The sequence below is a fragment of the Lupinus angustifolius genome, chromosome LG03 (genome assembly GCF_001865875.1).
Source record: "Lupinus angustifolius cultivar Tanjil chromosome LG03, LupAngTanjil_v1.0, whole genome shotgun sequence".
Taxonomy (NCBI): domain Eukaryota; kingdom Viridiplantae; phylum Streptophyta; class Magnoliopsida; order Fabales; family Fabaceae; genus Lupinus; species Lupinus angustifolius.
The window spans coordinates 8,590,744-8,602,418 of NC_032011.1; positions in this window are offsets into that span (position 1 = coordinate 8,590,744).

Sequence of the window (11,675 nt, forward strand, 5' to 3'; positions counted from 1 at the left end):
GATTAGAAGAATAAAATAAAAATAAAGAAGAAAAAGAAAATAAAAAAGATGAAAAAGAAAAGGAAAATAAAAAATAAGAAAAAGAAAAAGAAAAAGAAAAAGAGACTAGTGAGGTAAGAAAAGAAGAAAAACAACACCCACTAGTACAGAAAAAAATACCCTACCCGATAGCTCCATTAAAAGCCAAGAAAGAAGAACAGTTCGCAAGATTCATGGAAATATTCAAAACTCTGCAAATTAACATCCCATTTGCTGAGGCCTTGGAGCAAATGCCAATTTACTCCAATTTCATGAAAGAACTGTTCTCCAAAAAACGGAGTTATTAGGAAAAGGAAGTTGTTTCACTCAATGCCACTTGTATTGTTGTTCTTCAAGCAAACATTCCTCATAAATCAAAAGACCTAGGCAGTGTGACCATTCCTGTCACTATTGGAAATGTGTCCATAGGCAAAGCTCTCATTGGTCTTGGAGCCAGCGTGAGTTTGATGCTGCTGTCAATGATGAAAAGAATTGGAGGAATACAATTAAAACCTACAAGGATGTCCTTGCAACTAGCAGACAAATCCTTTAAATATCCTGAAGAGGTTGCAGAGGATGTTTTGGTCAAAGTGGACAAATTTTTTATCCCGGTTGATTTTGCGATCATTGACATTTCCGAAGATGCGGAGATCCTACTCATACTAGGGAGACCCTTTGTGAGGACTGCAAAAATGGGGATTGACCTGGAAAATGGCAAATTATTAGTCTGAGTTGCAAACGACAAAATTGAGTTTGACATTTTCCATGCAATGCATCATCCGATGGTTAAAGGGCAATGTTTGCAACTAGATGTTGTTGAAGAAATATGTGCAGAACACCCTCAACCTGACAAATCCTTGGAGATGCAAGAAAATAAAGTGGAGGAAGAAATCATCAAACACTTTTCTGATGAATTGTTTCTTCACCAAAATCCAAGTGGACTAGTAGAGAAAGAATCAGAACTGGAATTGAAAGAGTTGCCATCTCATTTAAAATATGTTTTATTAAATGGAGAAGCCAACAATCCAGTAATTATCAACAGTAAGCTGTCCAAATTGGAAGAAGAAAAACTTATACAAGTCTTGAAAAAGCATCAAGCAGCACTCGAATGGATATTAAAAGATCTCAAAGGCATCAGTCCATCATATCGCATGCACAAAATTATGATGGAAGATGATTACAAACCTTATGCTCAACCACAAAGGAGACTTAATCCGACAATGAAGGAAGTGGTGAGGAAAAAAATTGTGAAAATTTTAGAAGCTGGCATGATTTACCCCATTTCAGATAGCAAATGGGTAAGTCCAGTCCAAGTGGTGCCGAAAAGAGGAGTAATGATGGTAATCTGAAATGAGAACAATGAACTCATTCCAACCAGAGTTGTTAATGGTTGGAGAGTTTGCATTGATTACCGCAAACGTAATGCCGCCACAAGAAAATAGTATTTTCCCTTGCCCTTCATGGATCAAATGTTGGAAAGATTAGCTAGAAGAGCTTTCTACTGTTTCCTGGATGGGTACTATGGATACAATCTAATTGATGTGGATCCATTGGACCAAGAAAAGACGGCATTCACATGTCCATTTAGTGTTTACGCATACAGAAAAATGCCATTCAGACTATGTAATGCTCATGCAAATTTTCAAAGTTGCATTCTAGCTATCTTCGCTGATTTGGTGGAGAAATGCATCGAGGTCTTCATGGATGATTTTTCCATATTCGGAGACTCCTTTGAAGCTTGCTTGACAAATTTGGAGACAGGTTTGGAAAGATGCGAACAAACTAATTTGGTTCTAAATTGGGAAAAATGTCATTTCATGGTCAGTGAAGGAATTGTACTCGAGGCCAAAATTTCAGCCAGAGGATTAGAAGTTGATAAAGCTAAGATAGAAGTGATCGAAAAGTTGCCTCCTCCAACAAATGTTAAAGGAATCAGAAGTTTTCTCGGACATGCTAGATTCTATCGTAGATTCATCAAGGACTTCTCCAAAACAGCTAAGCCCTTGTGAAATTTATTCTTAAAAGATTCTGTTTTTTACTTTGATGATTCATGTTTAGAAGCATTCAAACAATTAAAATTATGCTTGGTAACTGCTCTTGTCATTACTGCACCAAACTGGAAATCCCCTTTTGATCTAATGTGTGAAGCAAGTGATTATGCAGTTGGCGCAGTTCTGGGACAGAGAAAGGAACGAGTTTTTCATGCAATACATTATGCTAGCAAAGTTCTAAATGAAGCACAAATCAATTATGCTACAACCAAAAAAGAACTACTAGCAATAGTGTTTGCATTGGAAAAATTTAGAAGCTATTTGATTGGGGCAAAAACAATTATTTATATTGACCATGTCGTAGTCAAATATATTATAAAGAAACCAGACTCCAAGCCACGATTGATTAGATGGGTGTTGCTTTTGCAGGAATTTGACTTAGAAATCCGCGACAAAAGTGGTAAAGAAAACCAAGTGGCAGATCATTTGTCAAGATTGGTAAATAAAGAAGTCGCGTTAAGAGAACAAGAAATAGAAGAAACTTTTCCTGATGAAAAGTTGTTTCAACTTCAAACAAGACCATGGTTTACTGATATGGCCAACTATAAAGCCTCGGGTATAATTACTGAAAATTCTAATTATCAGCAAAAGAAATTTTTTCTCAAAATAGTGAATCAATATGTCTGGGATGAACCATACTTATTTAAAGAAGGAACCGATAATATTATTAGATGATGTGTTGATGAAAATGAGGCCCAGAAAATATTATGGCACTGCCATAATTCGGCCTATGGAAGACATTACAATGGGAACAAAACCGCGACCAAAGTACTCCAATCTGGATTCTTTTGGCCAGCTATTTATAAAGATGCCCAATTGTATGTCCAAAATTTTGATGCATGCCAAAGGTCTGGGGGACTTGGGAAACAAAGTGAAATGCCTTTACAAAATATTATAGAAATAGAAATTTTTGATTGTTGGGGCATTGACTTTATGGGACCTTTCCCATCATCGTTTTCAAATGAATATATCTTGGTGGTTGTTTACTATGTTTCTCGCTGGGCATTAGCAACACCCAAATCCGATGCGAAAACTGTGGTAAAATTTTTGAAAAAGAATATTTTTACTCGTTTCGGCACACCAATAGTATTGATAAATGATGGGGGGATCTCATTTCATAAATTCCCAATTAAAATTAACCTTAGAATTTTATAATGTTAAACACAAGGTAGCATCATCTTATCACCCACAACCAATGGCCAAGCAGAGGTATCAAACGGAGAGTTAAAAAGAATTTTGGAAAAAACAGTCTCTACTTCAAGAAAAGACTGGTCACAAAAACTGGATGATACTCTTTGTGCCTATAGAACTGCATTAAATCACCAATAGGAAAAACTCCATATCAACTTGTTTATGGCAAAGCTTGTCATCTACCAGTTGAATTGGAGCATAAAGCCTATTGGGCTCTCAAATTTCTAAACTTTTATTTAAAGGATGAAGATATTAAAAGACAGGATCAAATTACATCAATTGGAAGAAATGTGGTTCCAAGCATATGAATCCTCAAGACTTTATAAAGAAAAAACAAAGAAGTGCCATGACTCTAGAATCAGAAAGAAAAAATTCTATCAAGGGCAAAAAGTACTTCTATTCAACTCAAGGCTCAACGAAGTAAAAGAATATGGAGCAATTGAGTTAAAAGAATATGGACAGCACCATTTGTCATCAACGAAGTAAAAGAATATGGAGCAATTGAGTTAAAAGATCCTAAGACAAAAGCAACTTGGGTAGTAAACGGACAGAGATTAAAACCTTATTTGGGTAATGAGTCAGGCTCCATCATCAATGAGCAATCAGAATAATCTTGTCCAAAGTCTGACGTCAAGCTAATGACGTTAAAAGAGCGCTAACTGGAAGGCAACCCAATATGTGGTAAACATTTACTGCTTTATCATTGTTTTCTTTTGTTACTAATTTTATTTTTATTTATAAAAAACTCAACAAATTTTTAAATCACATCAAGTAAATACCAAAAATATTTTAAGGCTTGAGGACAAGCCTTCATTTAAAAAGGGGGGGGACAAGGAACTTGATGTAATTTAATTTTTTTTTCTTGTTTTGATTGTGTGAATATGTAAAAAGTAAATTTGTTTGTTCAAAAAACTCAAAAAAAATTTCATAACCGAAAACAAATAGGCTAAAACAAATTTTTTGAAGCGTGATCACATGATTAGAAAATGTTAAGCATACTTTAAATTAAGCTTTGATTGAGCAAAATGAGGTATGCTAATTTTTTGTGAAAAAAGTCACATAATATCATAACTTGAAATTTTTGCAAATTGAAAATTCAATTTTATGTAACAAGATCTTTGCAAACATTTTTTAAATCAAAACGTGTGAATCCATTTTTTGTGAATGCAAACATTTGTCATCACTTTTGTACATTAGAATACCATTAAACCGGTGTTGTAATTTATTCCACAAAACCGAGATGGTATTCTGAGGTACTTAATAATTATGTAATAAGGGATTGCTTCGATACCATTGTACCGGTGTTAGAATTTATTCTAACAAAGCCGAGATGGGGCAAAGAAGGAATAACTCATTCACATGATTATTAAGAAGTAAGTTGTAACTGGAATATTCTTGAAACCATTATATCGGCATTGGAATTTATTTCAACAAAGCCGAGATGGCGAACAAAGAATAAAACCGAGTTCACTTACTTAATCAAATAAAAAGAACACACCGAAAATGAGAGTAATAACCTTTCAACAAATTGGCAGCTTGTTAGGGACGATTTGTTGAGGGGGAAAGCCTCTCGACGTACAAAAGTCTTTCAACAGTTTTGGAGAAAATTATCAATTTAGAGGAGGAGGAATTTGGTGGATTCATGTTCTTGGTGATGAAATTTGGATGCAAAAAGCTTTCACAACCCAACAATATGTTCTCATTGGACATTATCAATCAATTTTTTTTGCCAATTCCATTGTTTTGGGAGAGTTAAAGAGCAAATAGGTATACATGGGTTAATGGAGAAAGAGTGTACTATACAAGTACATGGTTAATTAATATCTTGGTAACCCATGGTCTCCTCTCCCAAAATTGTGATCATGATTTGTGCACCTACCAACTCAAGATAAGAACATCATCTCTGGGTGAAGGAGAGGACATGATGAAACTTAAGTGAGATGAAGTTTGTGCTTTCAAGGGTTGGAAGTCAACAAAGTGGTCTCGTGTTCAGATTTAGCATGACTCAAGCATCACAATTTTAGACCATCTTTGTGTTGTCTAACAATTGGCCAGCCACACAAGTCTCAGATCTTCCTTTGACAAAGGTACCAAGAAGTACCAGGACCATATGGGGAAGTCATGGCACTAAAAACAGATATAAACACATCTTGTGTCCATTCACATTGCAAAGAAAGAAGCTTAGCACAAGCTAGGGTCGACTTGAGGAAGAAGTTTGGTAATTTGGGCTCATCTTCTCAACCATCTCTCGGAGGAACAAGCAACCGCACCTTAGAATCAATTTTCCAAGAACAACAATTTTAAAATCAACAAATTTCTTGCTATCGTGGAATCAAAAGCATGTATAGAAGCTTCCATAGCATCTATGGCTCACATCCCAACTTCCAAGGAGGAACTTATGAGGAGTTTGTTTCCCAAACTCAATGGCCAGAGGGAAGATCACAAGGGATTGATGAAGAGGATGAAGATTGAGTAAAAGTGAATATGAGGAGTTTGTTTCTCTTTACTTTATTTTCTTGTATGCTTTCAATTTGATAATATTGGTTAAGACTTATTTCTTTATATTCGTATTTGAACCTTTTTTGTTTGCTTCTTGTTTTTAGTTGTACTGGTTTAAATTGTTTCAATTTTTAATTTAATTCTTCATAATTTTTCATGTGCATCAAATATCTCCCTTAAAAACCAATTTTTTCAATTGGCTTGAGGACAATCCATCATTTAAAGAGGGGAACATCGTTTAATGCATAAGTGAAAATTTTGAAGAAATTGTGATTTTTCATATAAAATTTTTTAGGATGTACATTTATTTAGAAAGTAATGGGTTTGTCAATAAAACTCAAAAAAATTCAAAGCCAAATCAAATTGGGTAAATCAAATATTGTGACAAAGATTGCCTGATTGAAAAATGGCTGAGCACATTTTAAAGTTTTCATTGAGAGAAATGAGATATAGGCTTAAAATGTTTTGTGAAATATCAGATAATGGCAAAACAAGAAAAAAAATAACAAATGGAATTTAAAATTTTATAACATAATTTTTGCAAACATTTTTCAAAACAAAAGTGTAAATCCAAACCAAGTGAGGGAGTGAACTAAACATGTGAGGATAAAAGGAAATAACCATTTGATTTGTATAATTAAACTTGTTTAAGTCTATAGTTATCTTAATTGCTTAAGATTATTAGGATAGGGTCAAGGGATGTTTATTTTTTAATTGAACCAAATATGGCCAAAATGTCTAACCAAAAATAGGATCATCCTTTGATAAGCCCCTTTGAGCCAAACAAATTGAATTAATTTTTTTCCGAACAAACCCATGAATCAAATTAGAACACAATGTTCTAATTAAGAGAGCATTAATTTTTTAAAGTGTTTGAAAAAAGTAAGTTGAGGGGAAAGTTGTAGACTTGGTTTCTTGAAAAGGAAAAATGAAAACATTTCAATCTCTTTACAAAAAAAAAAACAAAAGTTGTAAAATAAATTGAGAAACAAAAAGCGATTGAAAAATACAAAGAAGAAGCCATAAAGAGTCAAGGATCAAAAGCTAAGAGGTTGTAAAAAAAGAATTATGAAAAAAGTAGAGTGAAGTGCTTCATTGAGAAAACTTTGAAATATTTTGCTCTCCTGAAATAAATTTGCTTATCTAGAAAAACCATGATTTTTTTCATGCCTAGCCTCATTACAACCGAAAACAAGACCTTAGTGATCGTTGATTGAAAATGAAATTTTAAGAGAATAGGTGAGTGAAACATACACCCTTTGAAAAGTTAAAATTATACAATCAAATTTTTGAAATTATACAATCAAATTTTTGAAATTATACAATCAAATTGTTGAAATGAAACATACACCCTTTGAAAAGTTCTATCTTTGAACTTGTGTGCACAACAACACTTTTTAATTGAAAAGTATTTGCTTAGGTTTTGTTACACATTTTTATGGAAAAAGCATACATTTTATGTTTGAAGCATTATGTTTAAAAATTCACAAATCTTGAATAATTTTATTAAAAAATTTGATAATGCTTAGGCAAATATGAAATCATGTCAAATTAGATCATAAAAAATAGCCAAGGTCAATTCGGATGTCTTTTACCATTTGTTTGAGAAATACTTAGGCTTGAAGAAAGAAAGTTTGCTTCACCTTGAAGAAATATCTCATTTTCATACACTTTTCATGAGTGGAGTTGATAAGTGCAAAAAATACCTCATTTTCATACACTTTTCGTGGTACTTATCCTATGCAAACTTGAGAAAACCAACTTAATTCAACACTTTTTACATAAATTGTCATCATTAAATTACATATTTTCTCCAATCTTTTCCATATCTTTGTGGAAAGTTTTTAGGAGAAATCAAGAGAAGAAAATATCAAAAGAATAGTCAAGCAAAGAGGTGTCCACAAAAACCCAAAATGCTGCCTATGGTAAGCTAAGTGCTTATCCTAAGCATGGATCAAAAGCACGAAGTTGCTCACTAAGCAACCTGGTGTGGACCAAAGGACCGCCCAACATGACATGGCACCAACATGGCTTTGTTAGGCACAATCATGACATAGTAAGAATCAAGCATGGCACAAGCCAACCAGCTCAAGCACGTAACTTAGCATGCACTAGGACTGCCCAACATTGAACCAAACTCCTGGACAGATAAGACAACCTAGCACCAAGCACCAGGGCCAGGCCAACCTGCTCAAGTAGGAGCCAGCGATGTCACATAGGAGCCTGGCGGTTTGCACCCATCAAGTTGGCCAAGTTGACTTAGCCACCAAGCAAGGCTTACCTCAAGCATGACCTCACTAGACATGGCCTCTGCACACTTTTTAGACGTAGCTCAGAATAGCTGGCCTATGTATCTCACCATAGCTTTGGTGAGTAAACAAGAAGCAACTGACCAAACTACTTGGATAAGGGACCAAATCAATGCTGAAGAGTTTGGTCAGGTGCCTGGCGTGGCAACAAGAGACCCGGCGGCATCTAGAATGCCTATAGATAGGAGGCCTTTCCCACAATTTTAATACATTCATTCTCATTTGGTTCCAAAAGTATCTCCTCCTTGGATAGATGGCTCAAGCTCCTACACACTGATTTGGATTATGATATAATGTTATTTCTTTACTTCATTTGCATCATCTCTTGATTTCAATTTATTCCATTTATCACTTTTGGATGTTTTTTATTCTATAAGAAGTTCTTAATGCGGTTTTAACTTGATCACTGAAAACTTGATTTAAAGATGCAAGAATGCTTCTTCTTAAGGTATTGACAAGTGAACTAAAAAGTATAACCTACACCTTAGTTCACTTGCCATATCAATGCATCCATTTTAAGCAACTTGTATTCAAGGCTAAATAAAGTTAACGGAGCCTGAAGTAGGGTGTGACAACCTACTCTGACGAGTGACAGTTAATTATTATTTAGTGTACTATACAAGGTTTGAAAATCATTTTTTCCATACTAGGACACTGATAAGTGCCAAAAATACGTAATTTTCATACACTTTTCATGGCACTTATCCTACACAAAAATACGAAAACTAACTTTTTTCAACACTTTTTAAGTAAATTTTGCGTGTTTGAATAATATGATTTTTTATCACCACTTGTCCAAGTTTTCTTTGAGTTTCGTAGGAAATTGGACCAAAAAGAATGCTTAGGCTTGTAGAAAGAAAGCTTGCTTCACCTTGAAGAAATCAAGCCAAAGTACATGACACATTTGTCCTTAAAACTAAGCATGGTAAAGTGCATGCTTAAACTTAAGCATGACTAAGCAACTTGGTCTTGGTTGGATGAAATTAAAGCCAAATAAAAGCTACTCACAAAGCTGTCTAGCCAAGCACCAAGCACCAAGCACCAAGCACTAGCCCAGGTCAGCCAAGCACCAGGCCAAGTCATCCAAGCACCAAGCACCAAGCACCAGGTCAGGTCAGACTAGTCAATCAAACACCAAGCACAAGGCTAGGTCAGCCAAGCACCAGGCCAAGTCAACCAAACACCAAGCACCAGGCCAGGTCAGCCAAGCACCATCAGCCAAGCACCAAGCACCAAGCCAGGTCAGCCAAGCACCAAGCCAGGTCAGCCAAGCACCAAGCACTAGGCTAGGTCAGCCAAGCACCAGGCCAGGTAAGCCAAGCACCAGGCTAGGTCAGCCAAGCAGGCAGTTGAGCGTGCACCAGGTCAGCCAAGCTGCTAAAGTAGGCAGCTGAGCGTGGAACCAGATCAACCTAGCGCCTGGCCCACCAGAAAAATTATTGCTTGGCCTAGAAGAATGGCTATGTCATGACTGATGTCACAACCCAAGCAACCAGCAAAACCTAGCTTCTAAGCCAATTTATTGAAAGTGAAAAGTGTCAAGATAGCACTTAGCTTGCCTATGTTTTGATGAAGAGAAATGAATTAATGAAAGCTTAAAGATAACTCAACAAATCAACATGCCAAAGATTCAAGAGCTATATGTCTAAACAAGATGTCTAAACTAGAGTCTTAGTTATTGAGTCTAGGTTATGTAAACCTAGATGCAAATCTCACAAGTTCTAAAAACTATCATATCATTTATATGAGACATGCCATCTAGCTTATTATATGTTCATGCATTAATCATACATGTTATTTGTGCATCTTAGGCATAACATAATGGTAAAACATGTATAGTTGATAAGCATAACATGTAGGCAGTTTACCATTTAATATCTTAACTAAAAATATGCCAGTTAATCAATTATGTAAGGCTTTAATCGGTTAACTTGAAAACAGTTTCAATCAGTTTCAACATATAACTGAAAAACTGAATTCGGTTATTCTAAACAGCTCGTTAATCGATTAACACGACACTTAATCGTTTAACTGTGCATAAAACAACTTTTCTATATAAACTGTGTTTTTACACCATGCTTTATACATTCGTCCATTTTTAGAATGCTACGTTGCATATTTTCATGCTCATTGTATGTCAAATAGGCAGAGAGAATTGCATGTGAGAATAGTGAGATATAGTATCATGCTTAGGGATCAAAATGTCATCCATTGCATGTGATTAAATGTGTTCTGCATTCTATCTTTCTAGCATGATTCTTTCAATTCCTTTAGAGATTTCTCAGGGTAGAAATTACATGTTCTTCATGATCCTGATCTTATACATATTGATAATAATTTGTGAGATTTGTATAGGGTTTATAGCTTGTTCTTAATTTTAATATTTGAGCTATTTTGTGCTTCACATTACTCTGTTTTTGTTGTGATTTTTGTCACAAGGAAAGTCGTCTCTTAGTGTTGTACCACCAACGAGATATAGAGAGTCTTCACCCAAGACTTGTAGGTCTTGAGTTTAGAACATACTCTTGGCTGGGGCTGGATCGTAGGAAAGGTTTTCCTAGGCGATTAGTAAGATCAAACCAAGGTAGAGGTTCTGCGAATTCAAGAAGGTAGCGTTCAAGGTCTTGTAATTGGAATTGTGTATGTAAGATACATTGGCTTCAATTTTAGTGAATAAAATCTCCCAGATCGGAAGGGAGGACTGGATGTAGTGTTGTAGTGGACCGCAAAATGAACCAGTATAAAAACCTTGTTGTAGGATGTTTCTTACACTCATCTCTTTACTGTTTTAAGTTGTTTTTAATTGTCTATTGTAGTTGATAATTTGAATATAGTATCTCTGCCATATAAAGATCATTTATGTTCAAATATATCTGCTATATAATTTCTATATAATCTGTAAGTAGCTGTGTAATTGAGCCATTCAGCAACTATATGTTAAGTGCGATTAAATCGATTAAGGCAGTTCTTTAATTGATTAACTGGGTGGTTTTCCAGAATACGGCTTTGGTGCGAATAGCGGTAAGTGGGAACTGCGACACCTATTCAACCCCCCTTCTATATGTATTTTATCACTAATACCTAAAAAGTGGTATCAGTGCTAGTACGTCATGCTAGCTCAACCGTATATGCGTGATTCTTGTGGGAAAAGAAAATAAATGGGTTCCACCAACCCTTTTGGCGGTGATGGGGCATCCATTAACTACCCTCCCGCATTTAGTGGTGAAGGATATGCCTACTAGAAAGTTCACATGAAAATCTTTATAGAGGCCATCGACTTGGATATTTGGGAATTCATAGTCAACGGGCCCTTCATTCCACAACATTTAGTGGACGATGAACCGAAAGATAAACCGAAAAGTCTATCGACCGATGATGAACGCAAAAAGGTTCAATACAACCTACATGCTAAAAACATCATCACATCGACCCTATCCTATGAAGATTTCTTTCGGGTTTCGCAGTGCCAAAATGCCAAAGAAATGTGGGACACTTTACAAGTGACTCACGAAGGCACTAGCGAAGTCAAGCGTGCGAGGCTGAATGCCCTGACACATGAATATAAGTTGTTTCGTTTGTTACCGAGTGAACCTATCAGTGACATGCA